Source organism: Momordica charantia, assembly GCF_013281855.1.
Source record: "Momordica charantia cultivar OHB3-1 chromosome 1 unlocalized genomic scaffold, Mcharantia_2.0 BLBB01000001.1, whole genome shotgun sequence".
In the NCBI taxonomy this organism is placed as follows: domain Eukaryota; kingdom Viridiplantae; phylum Streptophyta; class Magnoliopsida; order Cucurbitales; family Cucurbitaceae; genus Momordica; species Momordica charantia.
This window is the reverse complement of record NW_028275157.1, coordinates 11,336,126-11,353,805: the sequence shown is the minus strand read 5'-3', so window position 1 is coordinate 11,353,805 and position 17,680 is coordinate 11,336,126. Positions and strand designations below refer to the sequence as shown.

General features: G+C 37.3%; 1 long non-coding RNA gene and 1 other non-coding gene across 2 annotated transcripts; one reads left to right on the top strand and one right to left on the bottom strand.

Annotated features, from left to right (window-relative positions):
• Positions 1-456: 456 nt before the first annotated feature.
• On the bottom strand, positions 457-563 carry LOC148213267 (small nucleolar RNA R71). Its single transcript, XR_015793032.1, has one exon. It is a non-coding gene; the product is annotated as a small nucleolar RNA R71 (small nucleolar RNA).
• Positions 564-13,788: 13,225 nt separating this feature from the next.
• Positions 13,789-15,763, top strand: LOC111021295 (uncharacterized). Its single transcript, XR_015791500.1, has 2 exons — positions 13,789-14,657; positions 15,191-15,763. It is a non-coding gene; the product is annotated as an uncharacterized LOC111021295 (long non-coding RNA).
• The last annotated feature ends 1,917 nt before the right edge of the window (positions 15,764-17,680 follow it).

Genomic DNA, 17,680 nt, shown 5'->3' with positions numbered 1-17,680 from the left:
CCGGTTGATCCACCTGCTGTTAACGGTAATATGAGGGATCATGCAAGAAATGATGAATTCAACCATATACAGATGGCGGACAACAGAGACGTGGCAATGCGAGAATATGCCGCCACGGCTTTTCAAAACTTTGATTCAGGGATAGTCAACCCTATTCCAGCCCACGCAAACTTTGAGCTTAAACCAATGATGTTCCAAATGTTGCAGACAATTGGACATTTTGGAGGGCAGGAACATGAAGATCCACATGATCATCTGAAATCATTCATTCAAATTGCAAATGCATTTCGATTACCTGGTATAACAGACGATGCTCTTAGACTAACATTTTTTCCATTTTCTTTGAAGGACCAAGCTAGAGCATGGCTCAATGCATTTCCACCAGGATCCATCACCACATGGGGGTCGTTAGTGGAGAAGTTCTTAACAAAATTCTTCCCACCTACTCGCCACGCTAATATCAGAGAGGAGATCATCTCCTTTAGACAGTATGATCGTGAACCTGTTCACGAGGCGTGAGAAAGATTTAAAGAACTAATCAGGAAATGTCCGAACCATGGCTTGCCGGCATGCATCCAGATAGAACATTTCTTTAGAGGTTTAGATCATCCTACTAAGATGATGCTAAACAATGCTGCCAACGGAGCCTTTACAAAGAAGACATTCAACGAGATAGTCGACATCCTAAATGACTTAGCTTCACACAACGAACTATGGTGTTCGCAAAGATCTAGGGCAGCACCAAAGAAGCAAGATCCAGCTGGAGTTTTGGCTCTGGACATTGCGACCTCGATGCAAAAAGAGATGGTTACAATGAACCAGAGGCTGAAAAAGATGGCGTTGGGAATAAAAAATCCATTGCCCACGCCGATACAACCTGTGCAGTCGGATTATTTCACTCCTGCCCCTGTTTGCCAAGTCAATGATCTCATTTGTTCATTTTGCAGTGAAAACCATATTTATGATAATTGTCCACATAACCATGCTTCCGTTTTTTATGTAGGACATGGGAACAATAGGAACTTTAACCCATATTCGAACACCTACAACCCAGGTTGGAGGCACCACCCTAATTTCTCATGGGGAGGTCAAGGAGGTTCGAGCGGTTTTAATCAAGGGCAGAGCCAGCAGAACAAGGAGCCCTATGTTCCACCTACACAGCAATACATCCCTCCACCGCAACAGCAGTACAATCAGAGAACACAGACTCCACCAGTTCAAAATAACAACTCAAATCTTGAGAATATGATGAAGGAGTACATGGCCCGAACCAATGCAGTGATACAATCCCAAGCGGCATCAATGAGGAATTTCGAGACCCAATTGGGACAGGTCGCCATTGAATTGAAGAATAGACCACAAGGTTCTTTTCCAGGCCATACTGAATTACCAAAACGAGAAGGGAAAGAACAGTGCAAAGCTGTCACCCTTAGGAGTGGACTGGCATATGATGGACCAACAATGCCAACAACAGATGTATAGATTCCGTCCACTGAACCAACTGTAAAGATACCAGAGAATTCAACAACACTAGAAAAAGAAAATATTAGAAAAGGTAATGAGGACACCCCGAGTGTTCCTCCACAGGTAAAACCTTCTTTTACCCCTACTCCCTCGTTTCCACAAAGATTAGTTAAGAAAAATAATGATTCCCAGTTTAGAAAATTTTTAAATATTTTAAAACAATTGCATATAAATATACCATTAGTAGATGCTCTAGAACAGATGCCAAATTATGCTAAGTTTTTGAAAGATATAGTTTCTATGAAGAAAAAGATAGGAGAGCATGAACTGGTAGCCATGACAAAATGTAGTAGTAAAGCTGTAGGCAGCCCGCTACCCATGAAATGTAACGATCCTGACAGTTTTACCATTCCATGTTCCATAGGAGGAAAAAACTTAGGTAGGGCATTATGTGATCTAGGCGCTAGCATTAATCTTATGTCATTATCAGTTTTCAAATCTTTAGGCATAGGAGAAGCTAGACCTACTACGGTTACCCTCCAACTAGATAGATCTATCATAAGACCTGAAGGAAAGATAGAAGATGTTTTAGTCCAGGTGGACAAATTCATTTTCCCTGCGGACTTTATCATTCTAGATTGCGAGGCAGACTTAGACGTTCCCATTATTTTAGGAAGACTATTTCTAGCCACTGGGGATACAGTTTTCAATGTGAGGAAGGGAGAAATTACAATGAGGGTAAATAATGAAGAAGTTAAATTTAACGTTCTAGACGCCATGAAATTACCAGGAGACTTTGAAGAGTGCTCTGCTATAAATAACTTGAATCCTGTTATGTTTGATGAGTTTTATGACTTGTTAGTTACAGAGATTGAAGAAGAGCTTGATAAGATAGCAGAAGGACCGGAAGATGTGACTAATCCTGTTGAAAAAATACAAAAAGAAGAATGCAAGTCGTTACTTCCGTCCATAGTGGAACCACCCACTTTGGAGCAGAAGCCATTGCCGTCGCATTTGAAATATGCGTATCTAGGGGATAACGACACTTTACCAGTTATTATAGCTTCCAATTTATCACCTACTAATGAATATTCTTTATTACAGATTTTGGAGAAGCACAAAAAGGCCATTGATGGACGATAGCAGATATCTGAGGGATAAGCCCGGCCTTTTGCATGCACAAAATCTTATTGGAAGAAGATGCTAAGAACTCTATTGAGAGTCAAAGGCGGTTGAACCCGAAGATGAAAGAGGTTGTAAGGAAAGAAATTCTTAAATGGCTTGACGCCGGTGTTATATACCCAATATCCGACAGCAGCTGGGTAAGCCCAGTACAGTGTGTACCAAAGAAAGGGGGTATAACCGTGGTGGCCAACGAGGAGTATGAGCTCATCTCAACCCGAACTGTGAGTGGGTGGAGAGTTTGCATTGACTATCACAAACTCAACAAGGTAACGGAGAAAGACCATTTTCCTCTACCGTTTATTGACCGGATGCTCGACCGTCTGGCAGGTAAGGATTTCTATTGTTTCTTAGATGGATATTCGGGTTATAATCAAATTACTATTGCTCCAGAAGACCAGGAGAAGACAACATTTACGTGTCTGTATGGTACGTTCGCTTTCAGGCGAATGCCCTTTGGATTATGCAATGCACCCGCGACTTTTCAGAGGTGTATGATGGCCATCTTCTCTGACATGGTAGAAAATATTCTAGAAGCTTTTATGGATGACTTTTCTGTTTTTGGAAATTCTTCTGACGCATGTTTAGTTAATTTGGAGAAAGTATTGGAGAGATGTGAACAAACAAACCTAGTCCTAAATTGGGAGAAGTGTCATTTCATGGTACAAGAGGGTATTGTTTTGGGTCACAAAATTTCCAAGCAAGGAATAGAGGTAGACCATGCTAAGATAGACATCATTTCAAAGCTACCTCCTCCCACGAATGTTAAAGGGATTAGAAGTTTTTTAGGGCATGGGGGATTTTACCGCCGCTTTATAAAAGACTTTGCTAAAATTTCTAAACCCTTATGTCAATTGTTAGAACATGATAGACCATTTGTTTTTTATGATGACTGTTTAAAATCATTTGAGATGTTGAAAGTTGCTTTAAGTTCAGCCCCTATAATTATCGAACCTAATTGGGATTTACCTTTCGAGCTCATGTGTGATGCTAGTGATTATGCAATAGGAGCTATGTTAGGACAACGTAAAAATAAGATCTTGCATCCTGTATATTATGCTAGTAAGACTCTGACCGGTGCACAACTCAATTACACTACTACTGAAAAGGAACTGTTAGCAGTTGTGTTCGCCTTTGATAAGTTTAGGGCTTACTTGATAGGCACAAAAGTCATTGTTTTTACTGATCATTCTGCTTTAAAATATTTATTTGCTAAAAAAGATGCGAAACCACGTTTGATACGGTGGATTTTGTTACTTCAAGAGTTTGATATTGAAGTTAGGGACAGGAAGGGTACTGAAAACCAAGTTGCTGATCACCTATCTAGATTGGAATCCCCACTCTGTGATGATGGAACTGTTATACGTGAACAGTTTATTGACGAGCAACTCTTGCGAGTTGATTCAGTTCCGTGGTATGCCGATATAGCAAATTATTTGGTAAGTCGAATAGTTCCTTATGAGTTTAACAAGCAACAGATAAAGAAATTTCTAAATGAAGTTCGATTTTATCGTTGGGATGAACCTTTTTTATATAAGCTAGGACCTGACAATATCTTACGCAGGTGTGTAGCAGAAGAAGAGCACGAGACGATATTAGACGCTTGTCATATGTCTCCATATGGAGGACATTTTGCAGGACACAAAACCGCAGCCAAAGTTTTGCAAAGTGGGTTCTTTTGGCCTACTCTGTTCAAAGATGCACATAAGTTTGCCCAGGTTTGTGACAAATGCCAACGGACAGGTAATATATCTAAACGCCACGAAATGCCTCAAACCCCGATCCTTGAGATTGAAATATTTGATGTGTGGGGTATAGATTTTATGGGTCCATTTCCATCTTCTAATGGTAAGCTTTATATATTGTTAGTAGTAGATTATGTTTCGAAATGGATAGAAGCCATTGCAACTGCTACCAATGATTCTAAAGTTGTCATTCGTTTTCTGCAAAAGCACATTTTTACGCGTTATGGAACCCCGCGTTGTCTGATAAGCGATGGGGGGGCTCATTTTGTGAATAGGTCTATGCAAAAGTTGCTGGCTAAATACAATGTGCGTCATAGGGTTGCAACAGCATATCATCCTCAGTCGAATGGGTTACCCGAAATATCTAATAGGGAGATAAAAAACATTTTAGAAAAAACTGTAAATCTTAACCGTAGGGATTGGTCTTTGAAGCTTGATGATTCACTTTGGGCATATAGGACAGCATTTAAGACTCCCCTCGGCATGTCCCCCTATAGGCTAGTCTTTGGGAAAGCATGTCATTTGCCTCTTGAGCTAGAATATAAAGCATTTTGGGTTACTAAGAAATTAAATTTTGATTTGTCGGCTGCAGGTAAAGCGAGGACGTTACAATTGTTGGAATTAGAAGAACACAAGCAATTTTCTTATGAGAATGCTAAGCTGTTTAAGGAAAAAACTAAACAGTGGCATGATAGGCGTCTTCGACCGAACAATCTGCAAGAAGGTGATCTGGTTCTGTTATTCAATTCTAGGTTGAAACTTTTTCCTAGGAAACTTAAGTCTAGATGGTCTGGTCCTTTTAAAATTTTTAAAGTCTACCCATATGGGGCAGTGGATCTAGTTGACTCTAAGAGGAGTATTTTTAAAGTAAATGGGCAGAGACTTAAGCCATATTTTGGAGAACCAGTGGATAGAGGAAAAACCTCTACTCAACTTTCAGGTCAATAAATGTTTGCGAAAAATGTTTTTCCTTCTTATCCGTTTTGAAGAACAAAAGTAAAGGAAGGAAGTTTTTGTATCTTACATTCTTTTTTATTTAATTATAAAAAGTTTTGCTTATTAAGAGAATGTTTTTGAAAACGTTGAAAAAAAAAAAGAAAGAAAGAAAAGAGAAAATTACGCAGGCGCCTGGCGCCTGCCCTTTGCGAGAAAAAATCACGCAGGCGCTTGGCGCCTGCCCTGTTTTTCCAGCATTTCAAAAATTCTTCTTCCTTCGTGGTTTGGGTTTTAATTTCGAAATTTGTGGGTTTTATTTTGGGTCACACATTACTCCTTTGTGATTTAAGTTTCACATCTCTCCTTAAACTCAAAAATACTTCAAATTTTGTTTCCCTAATCCTATTTGGAATTCAAACTTATTTTTTCCTTTTGGGTTTAGGAAACCTCGTTTGAACTTAAAACTCAATCCCTTTCCATTTAGGATTTAGTTTGGGGAAAACTTTAAATAGACCTATTGCCTAAGCTTTACAACTCCACATGTAACAACCCGTATTTTTTAATACGGTCATTCTGACCAAATGCGGAAACGTAACTTTCAAGAAACCTTAACAACTAAAATTATTCAGCGGAAGCAATTTCTTTACAGAATTTTTATAAATTAACTTAACTAAATAGGAGGATGACTTTCAAACTCATGCCAGTATGCTAAACTTCACCTTCTACCAGAACGATCATCCAATCTTTCATCTGAAAAACATTTAGGAAAACAAAAATGAGTACAAAAATACTCAATAAGCAATTTCCATATCGAATTTCAAAATTCATTTCCTTTCAAAACATTCGTAAACAAAAATACGAACAGATCAAAACTTTTAAAGTCCTTTAAAATATTTAATACAATTTTCAAAACTTTCAAAACAAACTAAATTTTCAGAAACAAAGTCTTCAAATAAGGTGAAATTTTCAGTCAATCAAAACAAGCTTTCATTCTTTCAAAACAAACTTTTATTCATTCAAAATGAACTTTCATTTGATCAAACTCAAAATCCTTCAAAACAAACTTTCTTCCAATCAAAACTTTCAAAATTCCCTCTAAAACATTTAGTACAACTTTCAAACTTTCGAATAACTAAATCATTCAAACATTCAAAACAATCTTACATTCATTCATACTTTCAAAATCAGAGTGGAAGGTTGCATTATTTGGGTAGCCTACAGAACATATGTGGTTACCCGTCGGTAACACCAATCAATCAGAAGCTTCTATCAGAGTTGTCGAATTAATATCGACCAGAACAGAGTTGTCGAAATAATATCGACCAGAACAGAGTTACTTAAGTGTGAGGTCATGTGAGTGAATAACACACACATGAATCTTCATTCCCAAGGAATGCCAAACCACAAAAGTGTCTTCCCACAAATAAGCCAGAACAGAAATCCATCAATTCCAAATTAGGCTACGACCCCCAAATAAGCAAAACATTCCTCAAAACAAAATCATGGCATATCCGGATAGCCCTATCAAATCAATAAAAAATATCTTTCAAATAAAATGCAAAACAAACACTTACTTTCAATATTAAATTAATTCAAAACATTGAATTAATTTAAAACAAACTTTATCAATCCTCCATAACGTGATTTCAAATATTTCACAAATAAACAAAATATCAATTTCAAACCTTTAAATAAATCTAAACAAAACTTTATCAAATCATTTAACAATACTTCAAATACTTTGCAAATAAACATAATTCTAATTGCCAAATTAGTTTTCAAATCCATAATAAAACTTAAATTTCAAATCTTCCTATCAAATCCAAAATACATTTTAGTTTTTTGAAATATGACAAATCACTTACAACACTTTTCGAACGGATACGGTAAATTACTTACAATACTTTTTTGAAGGGATATGACAAATTACTTACAATACTTTTTGGAAGGGATATGACAAATTACTTACCTCCTTCAGAAATCCTACAAATCTAATTAACTTCTTCCTTTGTAGTTGTCAACTTAGAGGCCTAGAAACAACCAACATCCAAAATCAATTCTTAAATTATGTCCAAGGATTTAAAATTCAACCAATTACTAACCCAAATCTTATCTACCCAATTTTCCCATTCAAAACACTTTTTTATGCAAAATAATTAGGAAAGTATGGATTTGGGGCTACAAAACCAGATCTGAAAACTAGGTTAAAAAGCCTCTAAAATCCACTATAACACCCTTTAAAATTGCAAGAATCGATATAAATCAATACGAACTAAATTTACAAAAAGTTTCTCAATAAAACCAGCTTAAAAACCTTCTAAACAATTGAAAATTTGGGGATTTTAAATCTGAAAAATTTTCTGTTTTATAAAATAAAACTTCCAAGAATTTTCCATAAAACAATTAACAATTTATTGATTTTTATAGAAAATCAGATCTGAAAGCTTTATAGAAAACCTTTAAAATTTGGTCAAAACATATAATTTTTCATGTAAAAATCATAACAACAAACTATAATTTATAGGATACAAATAGCTAAACTTTTATGTAAAAATAGCCTCAAAATAGCCCAAAAACAGTCTTATAAACAAAAAGATTCAAACCAAAAATTCTGAAAAAATTTTAGGATAAAAAGTTCTTAAAATCTTTTATTCTAAAAAATAAAGACCTCAAACTTTTCTCAATAAACTGAATTAAAGAACTACAAATCAAGAAAAATAAAACTAAAACAATGAGAAGAAAATCTTACCGATCTTTGAGAGAAAATATCAAACTCTTCTTCTTTTCTTTTCTTTTTTCTCTTTGAGAGAAAACTAGGTCTAACAGTTTAAGAAAATAAAACCTTGGGTTTAAGGGCTTTTATAACAAATCCTAATGAATCCTTATTTAAAAAGGATAATAAAAAGATAAAGATTTAATAAAACTCTTTCTTTTTATTTTTTTCAAATTCTAAGAACAAATTATCTTTCAAAAATAATTTCTAAACCAAAAAGGTTTATCTTTGAGAAAATAAAAGAAAACAACTAAGAAATAATAATAATTTAAATATATATATTTATATATATTTTTTCGGTTGTTACACCACACAAACCCACACAACTCTCTTCCTCCCCTTTGTTTTTCGGAAAACCCACTCCCTCACCACCATTGTTTTCGATTTCGGCCACAACCAAGAAGAAGCAGAAATTTCTAGCCTTTATTTCTTTCTATGACTTCTTCTTCTCAACACACTTCACTCCCTACTTCTCCTTCCCAAGCTCTTACACAACCTCCTATGATGGGTCCACATGGTTATGTAAATTTTCAGCCGCTACCCACTCTTAATATACCTCAAAACAGTGAGTTTAGGGCTGCAAATCCTCAACAACTTCCTCCAATGATCAATCCGGGTATGTACCAACCGTTTATGTTTAACCTGGTTCCCTCCTATCATTTTCCCCTGTCCCAAATGCAAATTCCAGCTAGTGTTCATCCTTATGGAACCCAACCCATCTACTCTATTCCTAGCCTTCCACCTTATTATGGAATGGGTCATTGGGTACCTCCAACCAATTATGGGATGATTTCACCTAGGGTTCTCCCACCACCTCAACTTCCATTCCTAGAAAGAGGACCTCAAGCACCCCAATTGAACCCTAACATATCGAGTACCTTCAACATGGGACAACTAAAACCCTTAGAGCCTCCTAGGATGCCAATCCCAACCAATATGCCAATGGATACAGGAGTTGAGCATGGAGGAGAGCAAGAGAAGAGCCATAGCCAGAGGCTAGAGCCCGGGGTCTCGATAGGGCAAAAGAGGAAGGGCAAGGAGGTGATGATGGACCCAGAAATTGCCGACGATGGGAGTAGTAGGTGTCTAACGCCTAAGGATTCATTTATGGAGAACAGGGATGAGGAGCAGTTTTATTCATCTCTGTTGATTATTACACCTGGAGATGGTAATGATGATTTTCTATTGGTTTCACGAGGCAATTGTTCAAATATGCCGGACACGGAGGATACCGAGAACGAAGTGGTAAGGAAAGATACACAGGAACCTTTCCCATTGGATACACCTACAGAAGGAGCATTTTGTAGTCACCAAGATTTGCCTACTGGGGCAACTGGATCTACTCCGTTGGCAACGGATGAGTATGTCACACCGATGGCCACTATACCAGGGGTAAGGGATGCTCGCGTTATTCCTTCTAATGCAGTTAACCCGCTTGAGTGTGATACAGGTAGATCCAAGGTTAGGGAGAATAGTACTCAAGAACCTACCAGAGACGATGATCCTGAGGACACGCAGACGATAAGGGAAATGTTCCAATACAAGAGGCGGGAAAAAAAGAGTTCAAAACGTCGTGCAGTTCAGACTAAGAAGCCGACAGTGCCCATGCATGAACCTAAAACAAGAGCTGCGAAAGTTAAAGCAGCTGAAGCTAAGAAGAAGGTAATGGCACCTAGGCCAGTTGATACAATTGAACTAGACTTGTCCGAGGGAGAGGAGGTCGAGACGCAATGGAACGTGGCGAATTTAGCCACTCGTACTTCATTAATGAAATCCCATAAGATTATGACCGAATTGGGATTTGACCTCAATCTAGGAGATGTGCCTGATGATTGGAGGGAGACCGCTAGAGATAAAGAATGGAGACCACTCATTCAGCCCATACAATGTGAGGCTTTGGAGTTAGTCAGAGAGTTCTATGCTGCTGTCCATCCTCAGTCACATATAGTCATAGTGCGTGGGAAGGAAATACGGTTTGATGCCACTCAGATCAACTACACCTTCAACATTAAGAATATCAGAGATGCTGTGGGCAATAAGATGTTAGTGACTCCGACTCTAGAACAGCTCGGTGAGGCTCTAGAATGTGTTGGGAAGCCCTCTGCCACTTGGAATTTGACTACTCATGGCAAGGTACGACTAAAACCCGAGGATGTTTCACTAGCTGTAGGATGGTTATATATAGTCAAAAACAGAATTCTACCAACGGAGCATGATGAGCATGTCACTCAGGATAGGGCCCTGCTGGTTTATGCCATGCTAAAGGGCATAGATGTGAATTATGGAGAATTGATCAATACCAGTATCCATGAGTGTGCCCACCGGACACGTGGTAAGCTTTATCACCCACGCTTGGTCACTTCTTTATGCTTGCGACAAGGTGTGCAGCTCCCTGAGGATCAAATTATAAGAGATTCCCCAATTGTGGAAGAGAAGAATATTCGGAGAATTATCGCCCATGCGCTACAAAGAAGGGAAGGTACTGGGACGTCTCCTACATCGGAGATCCGTCGTCTTCGAGAGAAGAACCAACAGCTGCGAGATCAGGTTCGCGAAGTCGTGCAACATATCTACAACTTGAGGGCTTCATTGGATTTTGCAGTTTTACCTTCATGGCCTCCAGCGCTAGCTGCTATCCTTGGTCATCCATCTTCCAGTACCGACACTGATCCTAGTCCACAACCTCCGACTTCATGAAGGGGAGGTTCCTTCTTTGCTATTTTTTGTATTCTACTTTTGGTTAATGACGTCGTTTACATATTCTAGCCTTACTACGCATGTTTTTTTTTGTATTGATTATGTTTCGAGCTCAGTTGAAGCATGCATAAATTAGTATCGTTTATCTTCTGATCACTTAAAGTATGCCTTCACTTAACCTTAGTTTAGCTTTTCACATGCCTACTTTGAAGTATCTGTGTTGTGCATGTGATTTCATGTCAATGATGATTCTAAGAGATTGTTGAGTTTTCTGTTCTATGCCTGACTAAACTTTGAGCTATTTCCTTCGTTTATGTGATAAACTCATTTTCTTTTATGTCTTTTTTATCTTTACAAACTTTAAGCTTTTTCTTTGCCCCTATATAGGAAGTCCTTGTCCTTTTTACTGTTAAGCCTTTTTCATCAGATACAAAAGTCTTTTCCCAGTGAGGACACTGTCTCTCTTAAGTTTTGGGGGGCCAGTCGTTGTGTCAGTCATTGGTTAAGAAAGATAAAGTGTTATTTATATTTGAAAAATCATGCTATTTTCTTTTGAAAAAGAGTCAGTTGGAAAGAAAGAAAGTGTTGAAAAGCACTTAGTTTAAAAAAAAAAAAAGACAAAAGTTGCAAAAGAGTAAAAAGAGTCTTGTTGAGAGAAAATAAGAGTGAGGAAAATACTTATGTTAGAAAGAAAATAGTGGTAAAAACAATGAGAGTTAAAGAAAATGTATTTATGATTTTCGAGTCCTACTGTAGACACCCATTTAGTTTAGGTTGGGTGTTGACTTTGAAAATAGCAGTAAGGATGGTGATAAGTGACTTCGTGTTTCTCATTGTCGTCGTCTTATGACCTAGCTGTTAGTTTCAAAGTCTTTCTACGAGTAGCTGTGGTTGAAACCGATGTTAGTGTGTGGAAACCTTAGGGGCTGGTAGCCGGTCTTTCAGATGTAAAAGTCTCAATGTAAAAGGGGAGTGTGCAGATTCCTTAAGGGTATTTGAAAACGTTTTCTGTTTTTGAAAGGAAAAAGGATTTTGAAAGAGAAAGTTTTTATCATTTCAAACTTGGTTTATAGTGACTAAGCTTACAAAGGCAATAGAATGGTAGGCTTTGACATCTTTTCCCTGAGACAATTTATGATTGAACATCTCGGTTGCTTTTGCTTTACCTTGTCCATGTGTTAGAAAACTGATTAAAGTTGCTAAGTTTTGCTTGAGGACAAGCAAAAAGTTAAGTTTGGGGGTGTGATTACGCTTGTTTACGTGCGTAAAAAGAAGGTTTTAGATGCTGTTTTTACTATGTTTTAACTTTGTTTCGGACTTTTTCTCGGTCGTTTGAGTTCCAATTCATGCAAAATTCATATATGATGGTTTGTGGTTGGCTTATATTGTATTTATGACATTTTAGGACCATTTGGGAGTGCAAATTAATCAAAAGAAGCAAAAAGACGGAAAAACATCATGGGAGGCGCCAGACGCCTGCGTGGCTACAGAAAAACTGGTTTTCTTCCAAGTTTGCCCTTAATGAAACGCGTCTTCCAATGCGTTTTGGTGGTTCCAACCGATGCATACGTGTAGAAGAAGTGTTCCACTATCAGTTTGAGCACGATTTAGTCAGTCAAAGGAGTTGGAAATGGGTGATCCATCAGCGTTTTAAGACCTACCTAACCAATTCTGCACAGCTATAAATTCTAGCAGCTTCTCCACCAAATTCATCAAGTCTTGCTTCCTTCTCTTGATCATTTTTAATGTTTCTTTGTTGCTTTCTAAGTACTTTTGAGTTGCTTTCATTAGTTGCTTTTAGTTTTTAAATCTCGAGCACTTTACATTCCTTTATTGAGCTTTGTTTTGTTTCCGTTTGTACTTAGTTATTTTCTACCTATTCAAATATATAAAAATCCAGCACTTTGCTTATCTTCCCTTTGCCTTTACTTTATTTTTTAAGAGAGTTGTGTTTTTGGAGGTAAGAGCACGTGACACTCCCCCTTGCTTGAAAGAGAAGGGTGAAGCTCTCAATCCCGAGAAAAACTCTCCGTTAGTTAACTTTTGTTTTTCACACATGCATTTCAATTTCAACCATTTTACTTGCTGTATTTTCTTCAATATGTCTTTCTAAATTCCCGTCTCTAGCCCGGTTATGGATAGTTAGCCTTTTATTTCTAATAAGGGTTGCTAAGAAGTAGTGTTTTTGCTTTCCACTCATTACTCAACATGTTTTCCCAAAAAGTTAGGATTTAGAGAAGGCCACTGTAAGTCTTAACAAGTCAATACTGAAAAGGTTGCTTATTTGCATTGTTGAGTGGTTAAACCGAGGAGAGGAGCGCCTTAGACATAAGGGTTCCGGTTAAGTAGCCTAGACATAGGACCTTAACCCGAGGTTGCGACTATTTCCATCCTAAAACTAAGATATCTCTCATAATAGACATATTAGGGAATGTCTTAGGACTTTGAACTTGCTTAGACATAAGTCAAGTGAAAAGCGTAGTCGTTGGTTCCTAAAGTAAAATGCATATCGTCCTTAGCAAATCCTTGATTCTTTGTTGGCTAACTTGAAGTAATTCGGGCTAGGTTTTACCATTATAAGACCAAATCCCAAATCCAAAACCATTATTTGTGACCACTTCCCATTTTACAAGAATCACTCATTTCAACGTTCACTATTCATTAAAACTTTAGAGTTTGGAAATTATTTAGAAGTCTTTGAGGATCGATACTTGGATACTTCATCCATTTTATATTACTCTGACAGGTGTGCGCTTGCATCTATAGAATTGTTACCACTTACTGTGTGCGTTCAGCATAACCCCAGTCACTTATCTTCATCCCCAACCAGCCCACTGGCTTATCAGCCCAATCTCAACTATCCATCTCCACCTCACATACTAGCTCACACATAAGCCCACGTACCAGGCCCATCTCGAACCCACCTATTAGCCCAGATAACAACCCACCTACTAGCCCAATTATCATCCCACCTACCAACCTCATCTTTAACCCTACACCTACTGCCCCACGTGTTCCTCACCAACCTCCCATGTGTCCATGCCTAATGCCACATCACCTCTCATCCCCTCAACTTATATTCGTTATGCACCCACCGTCTCCTCTCCCACACACTGTTCCACGCACTGTTCTAGACGCCGACCTTCCCTCTCCACTGGTCGTCGGACCACCTGCCTCAACCGTCGAACCCCCGTCTGCTTCGCCCACTTCTATTCAGTCCAGCCATCCAATGTAACTCGTGCCAAGGACAGGATTTTCAAGCCCAAAATTTGGGTATCTTCCTCGGCCACCGCCTGGTCTCTCACTGAACGACACGGGTAGTTGATGCCATTAATACTCCGGTATGGAAAGATGCCATGGACCTCGAATACAACGCTCTTCTTCATAATCACACTTGCAATCTCGTCCCTCCTTCTTCATCTCAGAATCTAGTGGGTTGTAAATGGGTCTTCCGAATTAAACGGAATGTCGATGGTTCTATTCAACGACACAAAGCGCGGCTTATTGCAAAAGGGTTTCATCAAACCTCGAAAGTTGATTTCTTCGAAACATTCGGCCTAGTTGTTTAGGTCTCCACGATTCGAATTGTATTAACTATTGGTATGTCACACAACTGGGTCCTTCGTCAGCTTGACTCTACAAATTCTTTCCTTAATGGAACTCTATATGAAATTGTTTACATGGCTCAGCCTCCTGGGTATGTTGATGCTCGTTTTCCCAACTATGTTTGTCAGCTTCGCAAGGCAATTTATGGACTTAAACAAGCCCCACAGGTGTGGAATGATACTCTAAAATCGGTATTGCTGTTTGGGCTTTCACCAATAGCAAGTCTGATATCTCTCTGTTCATCTATAATCATGGTACTGATACTCTCCTTCTTTTGGTTTATGTGGATGATTTAATTTTGACGGGCAACAAGAATCATCTGACGAATCAGCTTGTCACTTATTTGGATAAAATGTTTGCTCTAAAAGATTTAAGCTCTTTATCCTATTTCCTTGATATTCAAGTTTCACACGTGGAGTCTAGGCTTCTGCTTACTTAGTCCAAATATCCAAATATGTCTGATGACCTAGTCCACAAGCATAATATGTCTCACTTAAAACCAGTTTCTTCTCCCTCTGTTATGGGTAAACATCTATCTTTTTTTATGGTCAACCACTGTCAGATCCTTATATCCATAGAAGCACGGTTGGAGCCGTTTAGTATTTGACCAACACACGTTCTGACATTGCATATATTGTCAATGGCTTAGATCAACCAACTGCAGGTGGTTAAACGTGTAAAAGTATCTAAGTGGGACTAAATACATGGGGCTTTTAATTCGTCCAAGCGATGACTTGTCTATTTCAACTTTTTCATATGCTGATTGGGCCTCGAATGTTGATGACAGACGTTCAGTTGCTGCCTATTGTGTGTTTCTAGGGAATACACTTGTCTCATGGTCATAAGAAAGCAAACTGCAGTGGCTCGCTCAAGTACGGAGTCTGAATATCGAGTTCTTGCTCATGCTTTTGCAGAGATCTCTGGTTTGTTTGTCTCCGGTCCTCTAGTGTGATAATATCGATGCTGGATTGCTTGCCTCCAATTGGGTCTTTCAGGCCCGTACCAAACACATCCTTTGTTCGTGACCAAGTTCAACTATCTGTGCTCCAAACTCGGTGTCGTTGACCTCCTCTCTCGTTTGAGGAGGGATGAAAAGGAACTGAGTCAACTCAGTGAGAAGACTCCACCCGTACAACCCAAGGTCACCTAAGCATGTGCTCAATTGTTCCTTTTTAACCAATTTTGTTATTCCTCGTTTATTTCTCTCCTCTCCTCATTCAACAGGTGTACTATCTTGTTGTATTTATCTTTTAGCTTTATTCTTTTAAAACCGTAGAGGTAGAGTATAAAGCGTAGCCTATTACTTGTAAACATCACATCGAAATATAGAATACAAAATGGTAAAAGATTTTTCCTTTTATTCTGTTTAAATGGACATATTAAATATAAAACTAAAAATTTAAAGACCTATTGGACAAATTTTTTAAAGTTCAGACATTTTTTTAAGCTCAAATAATAGACATTTGTAAACTTTAGAGACATGTTAGACACAAAATTGAAAGTTTAAGAATCTATTAGACACTTTTTAAAGTTTGGGAACCTATTAAACACAACTTTGAAAATTTTGAGACTAAATAGTAATTTAACCTACAAGTATTTTCTAAATTGTCATAGTTTTGTTTAAGTAAAAAAAAAAGTTATTAATTACCTATATTTTTATAGAAGTAACAATTTAGTATTTTTTTTATACAACAATTTAGTATTTAAAACTTAATACGTAATAATTTAGCGTGTATGGTATAAAAAGGTACGTAAGAGAGAAAAGTTTCTAATTCTTCCTACAAATTTTTAAGAAATTGGTAGAAATTTCATTGTTTTTCTTCTCTTGATAACTGATCTCCTGTAAATTTATATTAATTCACTAGTCCTATGTTAGGTAAATTTATTTGTTAGCAAATTTTAACATTTACTTAGAGAGAATAAAATTGAAAAAATTTAAAATATAAGAGACTATGTTGTGGGTCAAAAAATAGTCTTGCCATGTGGAAGACAGGAAACTGGAAGGACGAGGTATCCCCTGAAGTAAGGGGAACAATGACCTTTATACTTAGCCGTAAAACCACACTGAAAACCCCCAAGCTTATGCACTCAACAAGCTGACCTTCGGGACAACATGAGTAACGGTCGATCAGATCCCCAATCTATAAATAAAGCGCTTCAACTCATGTATCAGGTACTGCATTCTAGCTTATCTCTATACTAAGGTTGAACTTAAACTGACTTGAGAATCAGAGTGTTTTCTTCTCTTGTGCAGGTCTTTCTTCGTCAAGTGACACTCAAGCTCATTCCAACTGTCTCTATTGACCAATTCTGGCATTGCCAATTTTGTTGCACAAACCGACTATATTAAACAATTGGGACAAAGTTGAAAGAATTCCAAAACATGAAGGACTAGCTAAAACATATATTCAACCACAACGCTCAAACGATTAAGACATTATACATCCTTGATCAAAAGGTCGTAAATTTGAATTCGCACTTCCACATATTGTGTCTAATATGTCCCAAAACTTTCAGCTCGACCTTGTCCTGTTGACACACAAGGCACATCTTCACATACGCAGCAACGTCCAGTTTTGAATGTTTACAGACCTATTAGACACTTTTTAAATTTAAAGACTTATAAAACACAAATTTAAAACTATTCCAGTACTAAACTTTGTAATTTATCCTTCACTATTTTACAAGAAAGACCCTATGCCTATCAATATTTAGACTATCCTACATTAATTGAACATGGATGTGCCCATTAAAGTGAGAACAAAATTGTGCTAATTTTGTTGGTCATTTTCACATGTGAGCTGTGGCATGACAAACTCATCCTATATTAAATGACTACTAAAAAAGTTGGTCACATTCGAGATGAGAGAACTAAATTATGAGCATGCATCAATAAATAACAAATAAAATAATACATTTCAGTCATGTTACCATTTCAAACTTTATTTAAACTCTTAAATTGTTAATATATATATATATTTTAAATCCATCCTTTTGTGGATGGATTATAGGGCTTTTTAATTATCATTTTATTTTTTATTTTATGTTTTAAAAAGTTGAGCTTAGAAGCATTACTAATTTTTTTTATTTACTTGTTGAAAACGATTTCAAAAGTTTTTAAAATTTGAATAGGAATTCAAATGCAATTTTAAGAAAGATGAAAAACATTAAAAAAAAACAAAACAAAAGAAGCAAGCATAACTTTTAAAAATAGAAAATAAAAAACAAAATTACCTTACAAATTAGGAAAAGTTCATTTTGTTTACTTGTGTACCTG